The sequence below is a fragment of the Stegostoma tigrinum genome, unplaced genomic scaffold (assembly GCF_030684315.1).
Source record: "Stegostoma tigrinum isolate sSteTig4 unplaced genomic scaffold, sSteTig4.hap1 scaffold_167, whole genome shotgun sequence".
In the NCBI taxonomy this organism is placed as follows: Eukaryota; Metazoa; Chordata; class Chondrichthyes; order Orectolobiformes; family Stegostomatidae; genus Stegostoma; species Stegostoma tigrinum.
Window position 1 is genome coordinate 591,150 of NW_026728108.1, and position 23,713 is coordinate 614,862.

Below are 23,713 nucleotides of genomic sequence, written 5' to 3' on the forward strand. Positions count from 1 at the left end.
ATTAGCGGGACAGGGCTGCCGGGGCCAGTCCCTGTGAGCGGGTCATGGCTGCTGGGCCCAGTCCCTGTGAGCGGGTCAGGGCTGTGGGGGCCAGTCCCTGTGAGCGGGTCATGGCTGCGGGGGCAGGACGCTGTGAGCGGGACAGGGCTGCGGGGCCCAGTCCCTGTGAGCAGATCAGGGCTGTGGGGGCCAGTCCCTGTGAGCGGAACACGGCTGCGGGGGGCAGTCCGGTGTGAGCGGGTCAGGGCTGCGGGGCCCAGGCCGCGGTGAGTGGGTCAGGGCGGCGGGGGCAGGCCGCTGCGAGCCTGTCAGGGCAGCGGGGGCAGGCCGCTGTGAGCGGGTCAGGGCTTCGGGGCCCAGGCCGCTGTGAGCAAGTCAGGGCGGCGGGGCCTGGTCCCTGTCAGGGCGACAGGGCTGCGGGGGCCAGTCCGGGAGCGGGTCAGGGCTGCGGGGGACAGTCCCTGTGAGGGGGCAGGCCGCTGTGAGCGGGTCAGGACTGCAGGGGGCAATACGCTGTGACCGGGTCAGTGCTTCGGGGCCCAGGCCACTGCGAGCGGGTCAGGGCGGCGGGGGCAGGGTCCCTGTCAGGGCGACAGGGCTGCGGGGGCCAGTCCGGGAGCGGGTCAGGGATGCGGGGAACAGTCCCTGTGAGGGGGTCAGGGCTGTGGGGACCGGACACGGCTGCGGGGGGCAGTACAATGTGAGCGGGTCAGGACTGCTGGGGGCCAGGCCCTGTGAGCGGGACAGGGCTGCGGGGGGCAGTACAATGTGAGCGGGTCAGGACTGCTGGGGGCCAGGCCCTGTGAGCGGGACAGGGCTGCGGGGGGCAATACCATGTGACTGGGACAGGGCTGCAGGGCCCAGTCCCTGTGAGCGGGTCAGGGCTGCAGGGCCCAGTCCCTGTGAGCGGGTCAGGGCTGCGGGGGCCAGACCCTGTGAGCGGGACAGGGCTGCAGGGGGGCAGTGCGCTGTGAGCAGATCAGGGCTTTTGGGGCCAGTTTCTGTGAGCAGGACACGGCTGCGGGGGGCAGTACGCTGTGAGCAGGTCAGGGCTGCGGGGGCAAGTCCCTGTTAGTGGGTCAGGGCTGCGGGCGCCAGTCGCTGTGAGCGGGACATGGCTGCAGGGTCAGTACGCTGTGAGCGGGTCAGGGCTCCGAGGGCCAGACCCTGTAAGCGGGACACGGCTGCCGGGGGCAGTACGCTGTGAGCGGGACAGGACTGCTGGGGACAAGTCACTGTGAGCAGGACACGGCTGCGGGGGGCAGTACGCTGTGAGCGGGTCAGGGCTGCGGGCGCCCGTCCCTCTGAGCGGGACACGGCTGCGGGGGGCAATACCATGTGAGCGGGACAGGGCTGCGGCTCCAATCCGCTGTGACCGGGTCATGGCTGCAAGGGCCAGTCCCTGTGAGCGGGTCAGAGCTGCGGGGGCAAGTCACGATGAGGGCTCCGGGCTCCGGGCTCCAGTCCCTGTGAGTGGGACACGGCTGCGGGGGCCAGTACGCTGTGCGCGGGACAGGGCTGCAGGGCCCAGGCCCTGGCCCTGTGAGCGGGACACGTCTGCGGGGGGCAGTACGCGGTGAGCGGGACAGGACTGCGGGGTGCAAGTCGCTGTGAGCGGGTCATGGCTGCGGGGGCAGGTCCCTGTCAGCGGGTCAGGGCTGCTGGGGGCAGTACGCTGTGAGCGGGACATGGCTGCGGGGCCAGTCCCTGTGAGCTCCAGCTCCAGTTCCCTAACGCGGTTTTCAAGGAGCTGGAGTTGGGTGCACTTCCCGCAGATGTCGTCAGCAGGGACACTAGTGGTGACCCTTACCTCCCACATTCTGCAGGAGGAGCATTCAACTGCCCTGACCTCCGTTCCCATTATTCTAAATTCCCAAAGAGACTGTTTAAAATAAAGAATAAAAAATAAACTAGTTACCTTCTGTCGCACAGAAACTTTTTTTTTGCTTCGAGGAGGAGGATGGGTGGGAGACACTACCCGAGTAGTGTTTCGGGTAATGCAACCAACACAAATATATTCATATAAATATTATATATATGTAATATATAAAATATTATATGTATAAATATTATATACACAAATATAAATTAGTACATATATTTTCTCATTAGGTTTACCCATGCAACGAATTAAGTGACTATGTAGAGTGTTTAAAGGAGTTTAAATTGCTTACTCCCTGTGCACAATGTCCACGAGCATTCATCAAATGCCACTTTAAACAGAAACACATGAGTTAACCACAATAATAGTGAAAACAATGCAAGGTCCAATGGCTGGAATATTGAACTCTCATGTTAATGAAATAATAACTTACAACTAGCAGCAGCTAACCACTATTTCACAATACACAGTTCGAATGAGAAACACTCCACTTTCCATAGTGGAGAACAAATTTAAAACAACCATTGATCCAACTTTGTCCGCGAAGACATTCTACGAATTCGGGAAATGTTTTCTGTGTGGTGTATTCCTGATGAAGTTGATGCTAATAATGAAGCATCATTTCACTGAACTCTTGAACTTCCTGGTACGGTTACAGCCAGGAAACGTACAGATTTATCACCAATGCAGCACAGCAGGACAAGAAATGAGAACCGTTACGATTCCAGCTGCTTCAGCAAGTGGAATAGTCAAACCCCAGAATAAAACCTGCCTCGCTCGATCTTTTTCCCCTTTGTCAAACCTTGTGGTCTTTCACTGAAACATAAGCACATCAGACTACAGATTAGATTTTACCAATAAAACAGAAGTTTATTACATTGAAGAAATAAAATAAACCAAAATATCAAATATAGCAGTTTCAAAAATTTCAGAACACATTGCAAAAGAAAGTTACCCATGAGAACTTTCCCCTTGACTACTCACAAACTTAAGCTTAGCCTTCCTCAGTTTTTTCACAGTCTGCAGAATTCAAACAAAATACTCGGGGTCTGAAAGATTCACAAATAATAACCCTTACTCTGAGACAACTTATTCCTTTAACTGTTCTAAACAATCGCCTTTTCTGGAGAGACTGTGCTTAATTCTGAAGTCAATGCTTAACAAACAGAGCTTGCAGTACAGAAACAGGCTCATGATGTTATCTATGTTTCACACAAGACTCTTTCTACCCCTTTTTAACCCTACCATCCCCTTTACCTCATGTGCTCCTCTGGCTTCCTCTTAAAAGTATCTGTGCTATCATTTCAGCCACTCTTCCTGGTTCAAATTTTAACCACTTTCTGGGCAAAGTTGCTTCTCCTGAGTTTCCTGTTAGATTTATTAGTGGCTATGTAGCATCTATATTAATAAAACATTCTTCTATCTGGTCTCAAGAATGAAGCTCCAATAATAGAATTACGAGGTGTGAAGATTTGATAGAGTATAAAACTTGTGCTCTTTCCCCAACATTTTCCACTGAGGAATGAACAAGGAGAGTTCAAGAGCATCCCTGTTACATCCATTGATCAGGAGACTAAAATATCCATTAAACATTCAGTCGGCATTCCACAGCAGTAACACTGATCATATTGTAGTATTCCTCAGAGAGTTTCATGACTGATTCACTGAGAAGCAATCTTGGCTGAGGTTTCTCAGTGGATATTATTCAGAATAAAGCAACATGTTGCCTTCGGCTGTATTGGAAAGCTGCTGGTAATGGAACTGTTGAAAGCATTCACACCTTTTCTGGATCCATCTTTTATTCCTGTACTTATCTCATTGCTACACTTTTTGTGCTTTACAAAAGCATTTCCTTTGTCATTTAAAACAATGCAGTCTCTGTCTCTGTAACTTCTATCTCTGTCTAATTTTACATTGTTGCATTTTTCTTGATTCATTCACAAGATGAGGGCGTCACCGGTCAGGCAGCATTTATTGCCCATCCCTTATTGCCCGGAGGGCAGTTAAGAGTCAACCACATTGCTGTGGGTCTGGAGTCACATGTAGGGCAGACCAGGTAAGGAATGCAGTTTTCTTTCCTAAAGGACATCAGTGAACCTAGACAGGTTTTTCCAACAATCGACAATGGATTCACGGCCATCATTAGATTGTTAATTCCAAATATTTATTGAATTCAAATTCTACCATCTGCCGTGGTGGGTTTCGAACCCAGGTCCCCAAAACATTACTTGGGTTTCTGGATTAACAGTCCAGCGATAATATCACTAGACCATCACCCCTCCTCCAACTTTTAGCTGCCTAGGCCCGAATCTCTGGAATTCCCTTCCCATGCCCCTCCATTTTCACTCTTTCCTCCTGAAAGCTGCCTTTTTGGCAATACTTTATGTCACTTGTCCTAATAACTACCGATTTGTAATTAAATACACTCAGTGTGGATTTGTTCACGGGTGATCACGTCTGGGTAGTACAACAGCAAAATACTGCAAATGCTGGCAATCTAAAGTAAGACCAAAACACGCTGGAAATATTCAGCACAATGGACCTATCTTTGGACTTCTGATGGCAGGTTCATGAAACATTAATTCTGTTTCTCTGTCCACAGACGCTGCCAGACCTTCTGAGCAGTTCTGGGATTTTCTGATTTCATTTGTGTCTGATGAACTTGATTCTATATTTGAATTTCATGATTCATAGAATCCCTACAGGGTGCAAGCAGGCGATTCATCCCATCAAGTCAACACCAACCCTCCAAACAGCGTCCCAGCCAACACATCCCCTATCCTATCCCTGTAACCCTTCATCTCCAATGGCTAATCCACCTAATCTACACGTCCCTGCACACTATGGGTAATTTCGCATAGGCAATTTAGCATGGCCAATCCACCTACCCTCCACATCTTTGGACTGTGGAAGGAAACCAGAGCACCTGGAGGAAGCCCACACAGACATGGTGAGAGTGTGCAAACTCCGCACAGACAGTCTCCTGAGGCTGGAATCAAACCCTGATCCCTGGTGCTGTGAGTCAGCAGTTCTAACCACAGAGTCACTATGCCGCACCAATTTGAATTGGTGTTAAAGAGGGTCAAGGAGAGTAGAGCATTTGATGCAGCTTACGGAGGTTTCAAGGTGGCTTTGGACTAGTTCACACATGATGAATTGGTCAAAACAGAAGGTGGTGATGGAATCTGAGGGAAAGTAGCAAATGGAACAAAATAAACTCAGTGACTGCAGACAAAGGGTAATGCTCACTGTAGTTGTAGTTGAAAGGTCATTTCTATTGGGATTCCACAGGGTTCAGTATTGGGTCCTTTCCCTTTCATGGTAGATAGCAAAGAAGCAAACTTAAGTGCAGGGGGCACCATTAAAAATTTGCAGATGATAGACTAAAAATGAGTGCATGGTTGATAAAGAGGAAGAAAGCTGCAGACTTGGAATATAGTAACAATGGGCTGATCGGTTAACAGAAAGGGACAAATAGAATTTAATCTGCCGGAATGTGCAGTAAGGCATTTGGGGAGGGCAAACTAGTCAATAGGATACACAATAAATGATACAATACTGATCAGCTTAGAGGCACAGCGTATGTTTCCAGATACTGGGGGGGAGCAATGAGCAGCACATGGTTTGCAACTCTATCAGCTACAAGTTCCCCTCCAAGTCATACTCTCAACTCAACTGGGGTCAGAACCAAGTATAATCTATCCTAGAAATGGAGACTGTTCAGAGGGGCTAAGGAAATAAGCTATTTTTGTGAAAGGGTGTAGTTAGTGAAACTTCCAGAGCTGGAATGTCTGGGGAGAACCGTGTGGATTAGTAAAACACTGAGGAAGTCGAAACTCTCAGTTGTGTGAATGGTGAAGGAGGAAGACCCCACAATTTGAGGGACAGAAACTGAGCAGAAGCAGTTAAATCTAACATGCAGATTTGATAGAGAAAGAAAACCGCTCCAGATTGTTAAGTAACTGTAAAGTGACTGTTTTAGGGAGTACATGGGATGCTGTTTTGTTGTGTTTTGCAACCTTTCAAACTGTGTTATATAGTTAGTTTGGTTTGCTTTATTGTATTTTACTTTCTTTAGTGCAATGAACTGTTTTATTGTTAAAACCAAATGTGCAGCTTTGTGTGCTTATGTTTCAGTGAAAGGCTGCCACACTAAATTGAAGAAAAATTGATAATCAAGTCAGATTTCATTCTCGGATGTGGCCTGGCTTGTAACAACAGCAGCTGGAATCATAGCACCAGCAAAAGAAGAATAAATGAAAAAACTTGGTTGGGAGCAGACTGTATAGTTTTCGACATTGTAGAAGAGAAAGAGGACTAACAGAGGTGCTTCTGATCCGGAAGGGAAACAACCAATGATTCTGTTGTGCACATTATTTGCCCAAAGACAAGCATTGAATACAAGTTAATTGCGCCCTTGGACACAGCACTGTTTTAGTAGGATATGAAATTTCACTTTAGAATCCATTTTCACTCGCAAATATTGATGGGGAGCACTATTTAATAAAGTGAATTTCTTCAACATCTTCAGAGCTGCATGTTTATCATTCGTATACATGGGAAATCTCAAATTCATTTTGCAGTTACATGAAAATAATGTACAAGGAAAGGAATTTAAACTCAGTATTTTGCACTTCAATTGAGCACAGGCCTTACTCATAAAAATCTCATCTCCTGAATCCCTCTCCAGAATTGATTAACAATGGATACTATATTCATTACAGACAGTATAGGAGATTTTCCGTGTTGTAGCCCATTCCGAAATCTAGGCAAAGCTTCTTGGCGCCTCGCTGCAGGAGTTAAAGATCTGGGGAAATTGCGACATCTTACATCCCTGCCTAGGGGATGCTTCAACATCATTTCCTAAGATAACCACATGTCCATATACATGTTTTCATATTGGGGAGGTCTAAACAGGACACAAACACCTCCAAGGGTATGCCAGCTGACGCCTACATTGAAAGCGTAATACTGAGAATGCTGGAAATCTGAAATAACAGCAAGCGCTGGAGAAACTCAACAGGCCTGGCAGAATTTATGGAGAGAAAAGGGCCGAATTTTACTGTCAGCTATACATCAGTGACTAATACTATTTATTTCAGAGGAAAGGTGACCGGACCTGAAGCCTTAACTTTGATTTCTCTTCACAAATGCTGCCCAGACCGGCTGAGCTTTTTCAGCAACTTCTGTTTTTTGTCTCTTATTTACGGCATCCACAGTTCTTTTGGTTTTTAACACTATTTATTTCTTGAGTTGTAAGGTTTTTGGATTTAAGTTCTTGCCCACTGAGGTGAAAGCTATATCTAGCCCATGTAGTATGGTAGTAAAGGGATGGTGCACTGACTGTGGGGCTGCCTTATGGATGTGTGGTTAAACATTAAACATTCAGTCGGCATTCCACAGCAGTAACACTGATCATATTGTAGTATTCCTCAGAGAGTTTCATGACTGATTCACTGAGAAGCAATCTTGGCTGAGGTTTCAGAATAAAGCAACATGTTGCCTTCGGCTGTATTGGAAAGCTGCTGGTAATGGAACTGTTGAAAGCATTCACACCTTTTCTGGATCCATCTTTTATTCCTGTACTTATCTCATTGCTACACTTTTTGCGCTTTACAAAAGCATTTCCTTTGTCATTTAAAACAATGCAGTCTCTGTCTCTGCAACTTCTATCTCTTGTTTAGAACAGTTAAAGTATTTTGTTAGAATTCTGCAGACTATGAAAATACTGAGGAAGGCTAAGCTTTAAGTTTGAGAGTAGTCAAGGGGAAAGTTCTCATGGGTAACTTTCTTTTGCAATGTGTTCTGAAATTTTTGAAACTGCTATATTTGATATTTTGGTTTATTTTATTTCTTCAATGTAATAAACTTCTGTTTTATTGGTAAAATCTAATCTGTAGTCTGATGTGCTTATGTTTCAGTGAAAGACCACAAGGTTTGACAAAGGGGAAAAAGATCTAGCGAGGCAGGTTTTATTCTGGGGTTTGACTATTCCACTTGCTGAAGCAGCTGGAATCGTAACAATTCTCATTTCTTGTCCTGCTGTGCTGCATTGGTGATAAATCTGTACCTTTGTTTGCTCTCCCAGGTGGAAGTAAAAAAAATCACATGGTATTCTTTAGAGGAAAAACAGGTGAGATCTCACTGGAATCAACATTGCTAAAAGTGATTATCAGGTCATTATCACATTACAGTTTGTGGGAGCTCATGCAAGTAAATTTACTGTTTGTAGGAACTTATGTAAATACATTCTCTATGTTACAGCAGTGACTACACTTTGTCTGTTTCAAAGCACTTTGGTTTGTCCTTATTGGGGAATATCAATCAAGTCTGAATCCTATTTATGTGTGTTTGGAACTAGGTCAGTGAGTTATAAATGTTCAGTTTAATTTTATGCTTAAAGCAATAATTAATTAACTACCGGATTATCCATTCCCCTTTCCCAATTTAACATAGAAACAGAGAAAATTGGACTGGGAGTAGGCCATTCAGTTCTTGAGCCTGCTCCACCATAAAATATGAGCATGCCTGCTCATTGCTGTTCCTGCTTTCTCCCCATATTCTTTGATCTCTTTAGCTCGAAGAACAATATCTAACTCTGTCTTAAAAATATTCAATGATAGAAAATTCCACTGGATCACCATTCTCTTGGCGAAGACATTTCTCCTCATCTTCGTTCTACTGTGCATCCTTAGTCTGTGACCTTTGGTTCTGCAATCTCCAGTCATGAGGAACACCCTTCTTCACTTACCCTCTCTGATACTCTCCAGCTGTGTGACTTGAATCCACAACCTTTTGACTCAATGGTGATATTTCTACTAAGCCAATACAGTAACAATGGAATCTGTCATGTACCTTCACATCACAGCTATTTCTTTTCTCCATGACTTCATCTTGATTGGCAGCTTGTAAACAGTCAGCACCATACAATACTAGCATAGTAAGTGGCTCCTTACACTCAGAATAGAGAATCTCGAATGAGCATGCAAGTAGATGCCTTAAAGTGGATGCTCCAACTGGAATCTACAAGATACAGTGCAGTAACGCAACAACATTTCTTCAAAGGTTTCTCCAGAACCCACAACATCTACCAACCAGCAGGGCAAGGACAGCAGGCACATGGGGGCATCACTTCTCAGTTTCCATCCAATCTTCGGATGTACACACAATCCTGACATGAAAATGTTGCCATTCCATCATCTTTACTGATTGAGAATTCTGCAGCTCCCTCCTTATCATCGCTTTGGGAATACTGTGGTTTTGGAAGGCAGCTCAGGAGCATCTGCTCATGAGCAATTAATGCTGGCCCCGTATCAGTGATGCCCACATTCAATAAATAAATAATATTTTAAAAAGAGGCATTCAGAATGAATCACCTCTCTTGCCACCCACTTTGCCAATTGTGTTTCTAGGCCAACCCAAGCAGCACAATGAAAGCAAGATGCTCTGAGGCAGGAGGAATGAAGTAGTTTAAAATGGGAAATATTTGCAGTGGTGCAGAGAAAAGACTGGCAAGTGGGGCAGATCAGAAATCTCTTTCCGCCAGTCAACCCAGGCATAATGGATTGAATGGACTCATTCTGTGCTGTACAATTTTATGATTTTAACCATTGTGGAAAGTGGATGGCAAAGCACAAAGCCATCTATACAAAGTCTAAGTGCTTCAACAAGCAGCTAGGCTGCCACGTTACTTTCTGATTTATTGTGCAATTCCATTTCTTTGGTTTAATAGCTTTTTTAAAAAATAAATCTGTATGTACTTACAATGTGTTCTGCAAAACCCACAGCAATTGCTATTCGCCTTCCTTGAAGTTATAAGCAGTTTTACGACAAGGTACGAGAGGCAAGCAAAATCAATAAGGCCATACAAAGCAACCAATTCTGTTCAGGCCAGCATTCATTTCCTCAATCTGAATACACCTTTTACTTTCCCTCACCATGATACAGTACATTCCACATGCACCCACAAAAAAACTATTCATTTCCTGAGTTAGATGCTATAACACTTAAAAGACACTTAGAATCGTACATGAACAGGAAAGATTTGGAGAGTTATGGACCAGGAGCAGGCAGGTGGGACTAGTTTAGCTCGAAAATATGTTTGGCACGGGCTGGTTTGACTGAAGAATCTGTTTCCATGCTGTATGATTCTATGACTCTGTTTCTCAAGCAGTTCTCAGAAATATTATAAAAAGATTGAATCTAAAATGAGAAGAACAAAAGGTACTCATATACTCCTTTTTCCTCTCTCCAAGTTTAATAAGTGACACCCAGAAAAAAAGAGTCACAATTTTGGCTATTTGATCTGAGCTTACAAGCTAAGAGATTCTGGACAGCAGCAGGAAGAGGGGTCAACCTATGTGCAGTTGGATGATGGATGTTAGAACGGAATATAGGAACATGTCATTTGAGAGCAACAGAAAGCCATTCAGCCCTTTAACTCTGCTCCACCATCCAGTGGCTGATCTGCTTGTGGACTCAAGCCCCTCTGTCCCTTTTCCCCAAGCCCTCGTCTCCCACATCTATCAAAAAACCATCTAACTCAACCTAGAATAAAGTCAATGGTACAGCCGCCAATACTTTTTGGGGAAGAGAATTCCACAGACCCATATCCCTCTGATGGAAATCCTCCTTGTCTCCATCATAGAAAGAAGACCTCCTGTTCTTAAATTGTACCCCCTTTTTTGAGATTCCCTCACGAGAGGAAACATTTTCCCTGTACACAATGTATCAAGTCCCCTCAGGATTTTATATATTGCCATAGGATCAATTCTCATTCTTCTAAGTTCCAACTGGTACAGATCCAACCTTTCCTCACAGGAGAACCCTATCTTCCCAGGAACAGGTCACAGAGTGGTGTCACAGAATGGCTGCCAACAAACCACAACCGATGTATGAGGGTGGCATAAGACAGACAGAATTGGCACACCATGACAGCAGGTCTCCTGGCAGGAGCGGCTACAAGCAGCAGCTTAATAAGAAGGTGCACTCACTATCTACTGGCAAGTTTCTGAAAATTTGCTCCGAGTGAGTGAATGAGAGCAGGCTGCACAGTGTGGTGTTTACACCATTTTCCTTTCACTCACTATACAGATCAATCATTGGATATGAAACCTTTGAAGAGCAGGTGTGCATGCTGGAATGGATAGAGATAGAGGAAGCTGATGTGCTGAAAATTTTGTCAAACATTAACATTGACAAGTCGCCAGGCCAGGACCAGATTTGTCCTCGGTTGCTTTGGGAAGCGAGAAATGCAATTGCTTCGCCACTTGCGAAGATCTTTGCATCCTCGCTCTCCACTGGAGTCGTACCTGAGGACTGGAGAGAGGCAAATGTAATTCCTCTCTTCAAGAAAGGAAATAGGGAAATCCCCGGCAATTATAGACCAGTAAGTCTCACGTCTGTCGTCTGCAAGGTGTTAGAAAGGATTCTGAGGGATAAGATTTATGACCATCTGGAAGAGCATGGCTTGATCAAATACAGTCAACACGGCTTTGTGAGGGGTAGGTCATGCCTTACAAACCTTATCGAGTTTTTTGAGGATGTGACTAGAAAAGTTGATGAGGGTCGAGCTGTGGATGTGGTGTATATGGATTTCAGTAAGGCATTTGATAAGGTTCCCCATGGTAGGCTCATTCAGAAGGTCAGGAGGAATGGGATACAGGGGAACTTAGCTGCTTGGATACAGAATTGGCTGGCCAACAGAAGACAGCGAGTGGTAGTAGAAGGAAAATATTCTGCCTGGAAGTCAGTGGTGAGTGGGGTTCCACAGGGCTCTGTCCTTGGGCCTCTACTGTTTGTAATTTTTATTAATGACTTGGATGAGGGGATTGAAGGATGGGTCAGCAAGTTTGCAGACGACACAAAGGTCGGAGGTGTCGTTGACAGTGTAGAGGGCTGTTGTAGGCTGCAGCGGGACATTGACAGGATGCAGAGATGGGCTGAGAGGTGGCAGATGGAGTTCAACCTGGATAAATGCGAGGTGATGCATTTTGGAAGGTCGAATTTGAAAGCTGAGTACAGGATTAACGATAGGGTTCTTGGCAGTGTGGAGGAACAGAGGGATCTTGGTGTGCAGATACATAGATCCCTTAAAATGGCCACCCAAGTGGACAGGGTTGTTAAGAAAGCATATGGTGTTTTGGCTTTCATTAACAGGGGGATTGAGTTTAAGAGTCGTGAGATCTTGTTGCAGCTCTATAAAACTTTGGTTAGACCGCACTTGGAATACTGCGTCCAGTTCTGGGCGCCCTATTATAGGAAAGATGTGGACGCTTTGGAGAGGGTTCAGAGGAGGTTTACCAGGATGCTGCCTGGACTGGAGGGCTTATCTTATGAAGAGAGGTTGACTGAGCTCGGTCTCTTTTCATTGGAGAAAAGGAGGAGGAGAGGGGATCTAATTGAGGTATACAAGATAATGAGAGGCATAGATAGAGTTGATAGCCAGAGGCTATTTCCCAGGGCAGAAATGGCTCGCACGAGGGGTCATAGTTTTAAGCTGGTTGGTGGAAAGTATAGAGGGGATGTCAGAGGCAGGTTCTTTACACAGAGAGTTGTGAGAGCATGGAATGCGTTGCCAGCAGCAGTTGTGGAAGCAAGGTCATTGGGGTCATTTAAGAGACTGCTGGACATGTATATGGTCACAGAAATTTGAGGGTGCATACATGAGGATCAATGGTCGGCACAACATTGTGGGCTGAAGGGCCTGTTCTGTGCTGTACTGTTCTATGTTCTATGTTCTATATTAGCTGCAGCTCAGTGGGTTTCACTCCAACCGTTAAGACAGAATGTCATTGTTCAAGTCAGGATCTATAGACCTGAGAAGAAAATCTAGGCTAACATACCCAGTGGTCCATTGTTGGAGGTGCTGACCTTTGGATGATACCACTCGAACCAACACTCTACCCATTGAAATTGTGGCTTCAGGTGTCTAGTTGTTAAATACTCGTATTCCCTCTCAGGTAATGTAATGCCTCTGTTGTCAAGCAGAGTTATCCTGGTGAGAGATAATGGGAACTGCAGATGCTGGAGATTCCAAGATAATAAAATGTGAGGCTGGATGAACACAGCAGGCCAAGCAGCATCTCAGGAGCACAAAAGCTGACGTTTCGGGCCTAGACCCTTCATCAGAGAGGGGGATGGGGGGAGGGAACTGGAATAAATAGGGAGAGAGGGGGAGGCGGACCGAAGATGGAGAGTAAAGAAGATAGGTGGAGAGGGTGTAGGTGGGGAGGTAGGGAGGGGATAGGTCAGTCCAGGGAAGACGGACAGGTCAAGGAGGTGGGATGAGGTTAGTAGGTAGCTGGGGGTGCGGCTTGGGTGGGAGGAAGGGATGGGTGAGAGGAAGAACCGGTTAGGGAGGCAGAGACAGGTTGGACTGGTTTTGGGATGCAGTGGGTGGGGGGGGAAAGAGCTGGGCTGGTTGTGTGGTGCAGTGGGGGGAGGGGATGAACTGGGCTGGTTTAGGGATGCAGTGGGGGAAGGGGAGATTTTGAAACTGGTGAAGTCCACATTGATACCAGATGGCTGCAGGGTTCCCAGGCGGAATATGAGTTGCTGTTCCTGCAACCTTCGGGTGGCATCATTGTGGCAGTGCAGGAGGCCCATGATGGACATGTCATCAAGAGAATGGGAGGGGGAGTGGAAATGGTTTGCGACTGGGAGGTGCAGTTGTTTGTTACGAACTGAGCGGAGGTGTTCTGCAAAGCGGTCCCCAAGCCTCCGCTTGGTTTCCCCAATGTAGGGGAAGCCGCACCGGGTACAGTGGATGCAGTATACCACATTGGCAGATGTGCAGGTGAACCTCTGCTTAATGTGGAATGTCATCTTGGGGCCTGGGATGGGGGTGAGGGAGGAGGTGTGGGGACAAGTGTAGCATTTCCTGCGGTTGCAGGGGAAGGTGCCGGGTATGGTGGGGTTGGAGGGCAGTGTGGAGCGAACAAGGGAGTCACGGAGAGAGTGGTCTCTCCGGAAAGCAGACAGGGGAGGGGATGGAAAAATGTCTTGGGTGGTGGGGTCGGATTGTAAATGGCGGAAGTGTCGGAGGATAATGCGTTGTATCCGGAGGTTGGTGGGGTGGTGTGTGAGAACGAGGGGGATCCTCTTTGGGCGGTTGTGGCGGGGGCGGGGTGTGAGGGATGTGTCGCGGGAGATGCGGGAGACGCGGTCAAGGGCGTTCTCAATCACCGTGGGGGGAAAGTTGCGGTCCTTAAAGAACTTGGACATCTGGGATGTGCGGGAGTGGAATGTCTTATCGTGGGAGCAGATGCGGCGGAGGCGGAGGAATTGGGAATAGGGGATGGAATTTTTGCAGGAGGGTGGGTGGGAGGAGGTGTATTCTAGGTAGCTGTGGGAGTCGGTGGGCTTGAAATGGACATCAGTTACAAGCTGGTCGCCTGAGATGGAGACCGAGAGGTCTCCTGGTGTTTTGGTCAATACTAAGCTCTGAACTGATATTACTGAAGGGGTTTTCTGGTCATTGTGATGTTGCCGTTTGTGAGATCTCACTGTGCACAAATGGACTGCCGTGTTTCCACATTACGACAGTGACTCCAATTCTCAACTATTCTCTTGGCCAGAAGTTGTTTGGGATATCCTAAAGCTGTGAAATGCACAATGTTAAGAAAGAAAGCCTTCTCTTTCTTCCCTTTCATGGCCTCAGGACATTCCAAAGCACTTTACAGCCAATGAAGTATTTTGGCAGTCATCAGTTGGTAATACAGAACTTGAAAAAAATACATTTTGTTTATCCTTTTCATCTTGCACTTATTGGGGCAATTTGCAAGAAGTGAAGGGAAAAGCTGTACACAAAGAGAGTGCTGATTCATCTGGAAGTGGAACCACATCAATATTTAGGAACAGGTACAGCAAATGGTTGAAGTAAAGATGAATAAAGCAATTACAGTGGACTCTGAGGTGTTTCCACAGGGAAAACACCAGGACTCACTTCTTATTTACTGTAATAGTTGATCCTTTTACATTGTATTTGATGTGAATTGTCCTGTTAAGTGCAAGTTGAAAAACTGGAGCAAAATATGCCTTTTCTCAGCAGTATTCATATTTTGGAAGTGTAGTCACGATTGCAATGTCAGGAAATGCAGCAGTCAATTTAGGCACAGCAAGCTGCTACAGTTAACAAAGCAACAGCAAGAAAAAATCATTCCCTCCACCAGTGATGGGAAGTAGCAGCTGTGCACATCATCTACAAAATCCCCTGCATAAATTCACCAAGGCTCTTTAGAAACCAACACTTTCATAAATACTACCATCTAGAAGGATAAGGGCAGCAAATTTATGGGAATACCACCACCTGCAAGTTGCCCTCCAAGCCATGGTTCAAGAAGGCAGCTCACCAACACCTTGTCAAGGGCAGCTATGAGTGGGCAATAAATACTGGCCAGCCAGCAGCAGCTCCATTCTAAGAATGAATACAAAAAAACCCCAGGTAATTTATTCAGTGCCAGTTCTTCCTTTCTTTAATGACTATTTAAAGTCTCTATTGATGGTATAACTAAAGCAGCACAAGCGCTTGTTTCCAACTGCTGCATCAAACACATAGAGTTCAAAATGTGCAACCAGAATTAATGACTGAACAGGCAGCCAAGTCAATATTTAGGAATAGGTTAAGCAAGTGGTCAAAGTAAGGATGAATAAAGCATTCACTGGAACAGAGTGGGCACATGGGATTAAGACTCATGTCCATGTAGAGGGTAAAATCTTTATACAAAAACGTTGGTTAGAGTGAGTGGCAACTGTTTGCCTTTATTCACGTCTTTAATGGATTCTAAGGCATGTCTCAGAAACTGATACTGCAATAACAAGTAGATAGTAGCAAGGGGAAGAGGTAGGTTTTCATCAGACTGATGCTCTATGTCATTCGCGAAACTTCTGGAAGAGCTTTACATTCTACTTCAATATTCAAAGGGGAGACCAAAACCTCTCCAAAGTAACGCCACTGATTATATCAAATGATTTTATCAAATATCACAAGGTACACACACACACACACACACACACACACAGTATCCATATTGTAATTTCCACGTCATTTTCATTGTGATTGTGTTGAAGGTCAAAAGGCATGGAATTGTCACAGCAAACCTCAAACTGCTGAAGTCTGGCAGAAATCCAAGAATCAGCCCAACTGAAATAAAATGCACCTTTCAATCTGTAAAGACATGTTACAGCACAGGAGTTGACATAGGTGCAGTTGGAATTTTGAGTTTTATCATTAAGAGAATAAAAATGTCTCATGATTTTAATTTGTCATACCAACTTGCAGAGAAATCATGTACTACACATCTGGCACGATAGTAAAATAACAGTGGGACACATAGATGCTCTACAATAGCGATAACAAGGTGTACAGCTGGATGTACACAGCAGGCCAAGCAACATCAGAGGAGCAGGAAGGCTGATGTTTCAAGCCAAGACCCTTCTTCAGAAATCTTTGACATGATTTTGGAGTATCGTGGAAATTTGTAGCAATGGAAGGAGAGCATTTGGCCCAGCGCATCTTTGCCAGCCAAATTAAAACTATCAAGTTGAATCCTCTTTTCCAGCTCTTGGCCCTCTACATTAACGTTAGTTCAAATACAGATCCAAGTTATTTTTAAACTCTAGCAGCTTTTATGTCTTCAGTTGCAAAACTTTATGGACCCTCTCGACACTCTAAATATTTTGTCTCATCCTCTCCTAAAAACACTGCTTCGTGTTTTTGGCTGCCAACTAAGTGACCACAGTCTCAGCCAAGAAACCAATCAGTCAGTACCTTGTATTATCATGGGAGGTGGAGACAGAACACTGGGCTTAGCCAGGATCTGTACTTCTATTAGCATTGCACACACCACACAGAGTTCCCAATTTAATAAAGAAAAGTTCTAATTATGTGGATTATGCTGGCAAAGTCACCATTTTATTGCCCATTTTTATGAACTATTTGCTATACTACTTCAGAAGGCAAGTAAGGGTCAACTGCCTCAGGGCTGAATGACACAAGACTCTGGGTTCCCCACCTCTTTGACTACAAGCACAGAGGTGGGGAAGTCTGCCAAGCTCTGCAACCATCTGATGGGTTGATTGCTCCGCTTATACATGAAGATGTCCTGCCTCAGAGAGATTCAGGCCAGTAAGAGATTGGCAGCATTCCAGCACTGTACCAGCAGCACCACCAGAAGACGTGATCATTACTGGTATTGCACTTGGGACTTAGACGATTGTTCCAGATTCAGCTCACCAAGTGAGAAGAATTGGTAGGCCCTAGTGAGGATATGTTGGGGAGTTGGGGTGTTGTCAGAATTTTGAAGACTGGTGATAAGCAAGGCATTACATATGATCCTCTAATGGGAGCATGGGCTAATTTAGAAGAGACAGTCACCATCTGCCACCCCACCCTCAAACCCAGCCCCAACACAGCGACCTGCTGGGTATTTGGCGTTAGGCCTCTCCAGCCATTTAAATCCCAATGATACCGCACCCTCCCACCTCGACTTATTGTCTAATAACAACAGCATGTATGCATCTTGCATTGGTAAAAGTAAAATGTCTCACAATATTTCATAGGAGGAATGATCTAATCAAACGTGACACTGGCGATATCAACACAGGTAACCGCTCTGGTATTTTATAACCAATAATGTAAAGGAGAACATGGTCGGGGGGGGGGGTGGTAAAGGAGTGGTGAGGTTTATGGAAGAAATTCCAGAGCTTAAGGCATTGTCAGCTGAAGGCATGGTCACCAATTATGGAGCACCAATAGACACGAAGACAGACTTTGTGAAGCATGGAGATTTTCATTATCTGTCCCAAGGAAAATAGCATCATCATCACAGATATGATCATTATTGGTAAACATTGAATACAGTGTTGCATTCAGTCAGTGAACTTAGAGAACCAATAGAGAGAAATCCAACAAATGCACAGGCCATGCATTCAAAATCTAAACTCAACAGGGATCATGAGGTCAAAGGGAGAGTCAACCCACAAAGGTTCTCAACACCAGAGAATAAGCCAGAAAATTACAAATCAAAGTACTGTGTGTGACATGATAAATCAGTAAGAAACTATTTTTAAAAGGGACATGGTGTCTTCTCCTGAAAGACTTCCACTGCATCCAACAATTGGAGTCTTGTAGAACACAACTACAGCAGCTCTTCATAACTGGATAGCAGAGCAGCGCATCTCCAGACTATGACAGAATCTCATCCTGGCAAATAATGCTTTTAGTTTATTCCATCATCCTTAATCACAATATGTTTTACTCATGTAGGAGCAAGTCACATCAAAATAAATTAACATTTTCCCACGATTTACTCACAGTGTACCCTTCAAATCCCATTATTCTTTTATTTTTAACAAAATATCTGGAGTGAAGCTTTAGGCAAATATAGAACTGAATAAGATTCCCCCTCCCACATTGTGGCGTACATTATCAAGTTTCCAGTTAAGCGATACATAAATGTTTCAGAACTCCTCACTGTGCCTTGTTCGGAAAGGGTTGCCTTTTCCTCCTCCTTGCAGCCAGGATAGCTGGGAGAGACATCACTCCTGCGTCTCAGACAATCTTTCCGAAAATACTGTTATTACTACATCATAGATCAGCCAGCTCGAGGTCTCCCCCGTTTAATCCTGGTTAATTTTAGAATTGAAATCTATCAATTAAAGCGTCTCCCAGCAAAACTGCTTCTAATTACCAGATCTGCAGCATCTATTGCTTTGTCATCAACAGGCACTTGTCAGCCCATCAATCAAGGGGTTAAATTTAAAATAGCCCCGGTTGTTTGGGGCGTGCGAGCCAGTGAGCATCCGGCAGTCAGGGAACAGCGTCAGAGGGCTGCAAGCTAACGGGGTCCGAATCATGTTGCCAAACCACTGCCCGGGTGTGGAGTCACTGCATTTGTCACATCCAAGTCCCCCCTCACGTCTCTAGGCTCTCTTTGCAACACAGCAACAACAACCTGCACAGAGTGGGTCAAACAAGATCTCCAGTTTGCACTTCCTCAGAAGCGAGACTCTGAGCTATTACCTTCTTGACAGCTTTCCACTAGAATTAGCTGTTTAACCATCTTAGTCACTGGCCTGATATTCTCTGGTCGGGCACTTTTTTTGCCGAAACAGAACAGTGCAAACCTCCAGAACCACCTTTCCCCTTATACTAACTGATTCTGTGCGTTGTATCTCAACCGTGGATTCGCTACAAACCATCTGCAATCTCTTGCCCGGTTGATAGGGAATCTAGGATTCCCAGTATTGACCTTATCTATCCTCAACGTCCAATCTGCGCTGTTAGGAGCAGAAAGCGCCGGCTTGTGAAGCTAAGGGATGCAGGGGAGCTGTCTGAGGGAGAGAGAACGCACTATTCAGGCTAATGCTACATTCCCACCGATTGCACTGTATCAAGAGTCACGAACAGCATCGGTCAAGATAGGAGAGCCCATATTGAACAACAGACCAAACTCCCTCCCCTCCTACTCCACAATAACAGGACATTTGCAAAACACACACACACAAAAAAACGCAGGCACATTCACATCAGCCAATGGAACGGTGTGTAAAGGGTACTCACTCGCTTTGCCTTGTTTCGGCCTTTGCAACAGCTTCTGCATTGCAGCTACATCTTCGGTTTTGACAGCTTGCAGTAATTCCTGATCTTTCTCCATGGCTTGTTGATGTGTGTGTGTGTGTGTGTGTGTGTTTATGTGCGTGTTTTTATATCCGATGCATCTTAGGTTTTAGGAGCTGAAGCGAGAGAGAGACACACACACACAGAGGGAGGAAGACTATGCCTGGCAGAGTGTGTGCATAGAGGCAGGGACAGGAGGAGAGCTACCGATGGGTGAAAGGCATAGACAGCCTCGTCTCTTGTATCACAAACCAAAACAGCTCTCTCTCCTAAAATAATAAAATGTGAGGCTGGATGAGCACAGCAGGCCGAGCAGCATCTCAGGAGCACAAAAGCTGACGTTTCGGGCCTAGACCCTTCATCAGAGAGGGGGACGGGGAGAGGGAACTGGAATAAATAGGGAGAGAGGGGGACGGGGAGAGGGAACTGGAATAAATAGGGAGAGAGGGGGAGGCGGACCGAAGGTGGAGAGGAGAGAAAAGGTCAGTCCAGGGAAGACGGACAGGTCAAGGAGGTGGGATGAGGTTAGTAGGTAGATGGGGGTGCGGCTTGGGGTGGGAGGAAGGGATGGCTGAGAGGAAGAACAGGTCAGGGAGGCAGAGACAGGTTGGACTGGTTTTGGGATGCAGTGGGTGGAGGGGAAGAGCTGGGCTGGTTGTGTGGTGCAGTGGGGGGAGGGGACGAACTGGGCTGGTTTAGGGATGCGGTGGGGGAAGGGGAGATTTAGCATCCCTAAACCAGCCCAGTTCGTCCCCTCCCCCCACTGCACCTCACAACCAGCCCAGCTCTTCCCCCCCACCCACTGCATCCCAAAACCAGTCCAACCTGTCTCTGCCTCCCTAACCGGTTCTTCCTCTCACCCATCCCTTCCTCCCCCCGACAAGCCGCACCTCCATCGACCTACTAACCTCATCCCACCTCCTTGACCTGTCCGTCTTCCCTGGACTGACCTATCCCCTCCCTACCTCCCCACCTATACTCTCCTCCCCACCTATACTCTCCTCCCCACCTATCTTCTTTACTCTCCATCTTCGGTCCGCCTCCCCCTCTCTCCCTGTTTATTCCAGTTCCCTCTCCCCATCCCCCTATCTGATGAAGGGTCTAGGCCCGAAACGTCAGCTTGTGTGCTCCTGAGATGCTGGTTGGCCTGCTGTGTTCATCCAGCCTCACATTTTATTATCTTGGAATTCTCCAGCATCTGCAGTTCCCATTATCTCAGCTCTCTCTCCCCTTCCCCACCCCGGATTATTGCAAATAAAAAGGACAACACAAAATTCTCCTTGCTGTCCTCCCCCGAGAGCCTGGTGGCTGCACTAAGTACACAGCGGCGATGCCATGGTTCTTCAGTCCGTCCTCACCCCCATCGCGTTTCGCAGCCGCTGCCTCACGCGCTCTCTCTCTCTCTCTCCACAAGTGCTGAGATCTGCTTTCAATGCTCCTACCCTGCCGCATGGCGGAGGAAGATTGTCCAGGAGCCAAATCATCACATCCCTCTCATACCAAATAGGACAGATCCTGGGCCAAGGCAGGTTTATTTCTGGAAGCGCTCTTAAAGGAAACCCCTACCAAAGAGTGCGTGTTGGGGGTGGGGTGGGGTGGGAAAGGGGTGGAACTGATCCTTTTAAAATCTCTGGTTTGTAACCATTTTCTGAAAATAACACCGCTTTGCTTTCTAACATCCCGCTCATCCTTCCCACCTTTGCAATATCTGTATTTATTGGTCGATAGACAAGAATTGAACAGGTGAAACTGCACATTTAAACATTATGCTCGTCACAATATTAACTGATGGAAATGGATGCTGTAACTTCAACTTGGCCGGGACTGTTCCAAACTCTCTATCATCCTGGATTAAGAACTGCAAGGTGATGCAGCGTTGGTACCTGGTCCCTTTTCACTGGGGGTTGCCAACCTGCTGTCTCAGGAGTCAGCATAACATTTGGCGATTGCAATTTTACGCTGCAAATAGCGCCAATTTGAAAATAATACCGGCGTCTCCGGAAGTGAATTAAACTTGGACAAGAAGCAAATGCGGCTTCCATCAATCATTCCACCCGCCACCACAGCCCTCTCCCACTTCTTACGCCCCTTCAATTATACTTAACACACAAATACAGCTCAATTCCGATTAGCACGTCTCGTTATTTTTTCACTCCCTTCCCCGCCATGTTAACCAGTTATCATTGAGCACCCTGGCTGGTTCCTTATCTGGTCAATCCATAATTGTACATCCCATCTCTGGTCTGGGATCAAGCTAGTTATTTGGGAATTATCTCCACACCTGTCTGAAAGGCAGTGTCTTGTTCTCCCTGGGTTATTTTTAATCTGGAAGCAATGCCAATGATGCTGTCTGACTTGGGGTCATGCTTGTCATCAAGATTTGTGTGTGCACTCTGCGCAGGGTGGCAATTAACTCGGAAATGTTTTCACCTAGCGGCTGAATGGCTCTAAGTGTCTGCACCCCTCTCATGTGCGTAAATTATCACCGACATGTAAATCTCTGATGGTTCTAATTTGGGATACCACATTATCAATGAGTTATTTTCCGTGTCTTAAGATCCAATAACGTCAGTATCCACTTGCCCACATCATTTGGATGCTTGAGATAGTCGCAGGTAACAGAGAAGGTTGAAAAGGACAAAGATGCTGTTGTGCTGTGCATGGGCTATCCAAAAGCATTTTGTACAATTTTTGAAGAAAATCTTAGAATGAAAGGGACAACAGCAAAATGGATCCAAAATTGTCTGAGGGATAAGAAAGAGAGTGTAATATAACAAAGTGTGTAGCTGGATGAACACAGCAGGCCAAGCAGCATCTCAGGAGCACCAAAGCTGACGTCAGCTGCTGTGCTCCTGAGATGCTGCTCAGCCTGCTGTGCTCATCCAGCTACACACTTTGTTATCCTGGATTCTCCAGCATCTGCAGTTCCCATTATCTCTGATCACAAGAAAGAGAGTGTGATGGGTGTTTTTCTGATTGAGAGGATGTTTGTTGTGGAGTTCCCCTGAAGCTGGTATTGAGACCCTTGCTTTCCTGATACGGACATAAATGATCTAGGCTTGGGTGTGCAGGGGACAACATTGTACTGTGCAGATGACACAAAACTCCAATGTACTGCGACCTGTTATGAGACATAGAGTCATAGAAATGTACAGCACAGTCGTTGGTCCATTTCATGGGCGCCATTAGACTTTCATTCCTGGGTGTTGTTTTTAAATTGAAATTGGATTCAAACATGCGTCATGGTGAAAGTTGATTCTGATTACCTGAATCTCCGGATTACTAGTCCAGTGATGTTGTCACAACGCCTCCATTTATGAGAATGATTCTCAGGGATGAGAAACTCAGTTATGAGGATTTTTTCAAGGTACCGGGACTGCTTTCCTTGGAAACTTGATAGAAACTTTCCAAAACCATGAGTGCTCAGGAGAAAGCAGATAGGAATAAAATGCTTCAGAGATAGTAGGAACTGCAGATGCTGGGGAATCTGAGATAACAAGGTGCTGAGCTGGATGAACGCAGCAGGCCCAGCTGCATCAGAGGAGCAGGAAGGCTGACATTTCAGGCCTAGACCCTTCTTCATTTTTCTGACGAAAGTTCAGAAAGCTCTTCATCCAGTTGTACACCTTGTTATCTAGGAATAAAATGTTCCCACTCCTAAAATGAATCTAGAACCAGAGGGCACAGTTTCAAAGATGCTAACAAAAGAAGCAAATGGGCAGTGAGAAAAAATACTTTATTCAGCCAGTGAGTGATCTGGGCCTGGAATCCACTGCCCCGAAATGTGGTGGTGGAAGATTCGGCGAAGGCACGCAAGAGGGATGGTTACTTAAACAGAAAAAAAAATACATGCAGGGTTTTTGGAAAAAGGTAGAAGATTGGCCTTAAATTAGAGTGCTCAGAGAGCTTGGCAAGTATGATGGGCTGAATGTCTTCCTTCTGCGTTGTAGCAATTCTGCGTTTCTGCCAGGTTCACTCTTCTGTTGTGGGCAGTGATGGATGGCATTTTTGCAGGCAATCACGTAGGTGCTGGATTTTGTACATGACGGGTAGAATTTAACACCCCTCTCTTTATGCGGGGTTTGAGCTGGAGAGTGTAAGTACGGACCTGACTGTCTTTCAAGTTTTACCCTGATGCAGTCTCGATTGGGAAGGCTGGTAAATGGTCTTTACTCCCCTGAGTGGGCAATTAATAACTGAGGCTGAACAAA

The 23,713-nt window shown here is 45.9% G+C and overlaps 1 protein-coding gene across 5 annotated transcripts in view; it reads right to left on the minus strand.

Moving 5' to 3' along the window:
* Nucleotides 1-20,103, minus strand: part of LOC132207818 (complement C4-like) — a 343,465-nt gene extending 323,362 nt beyond the window's left edge. For all 5 annotated transcript variants that reach the window (XR_009443868.1, XR_009443867.1, XR_009443870.1 and 2 more), the window contains exon 1: nt 19,446-20,103. The gene's annotated coding sequence lies outside the window, so the exon portion shown is untranslated. The remainder of the gene's footprint in view (nt 1-19,445) is intronic.
* Between the last annotated feature and the right edge of the window lie 3,610 nt (nt 20,104-23,713).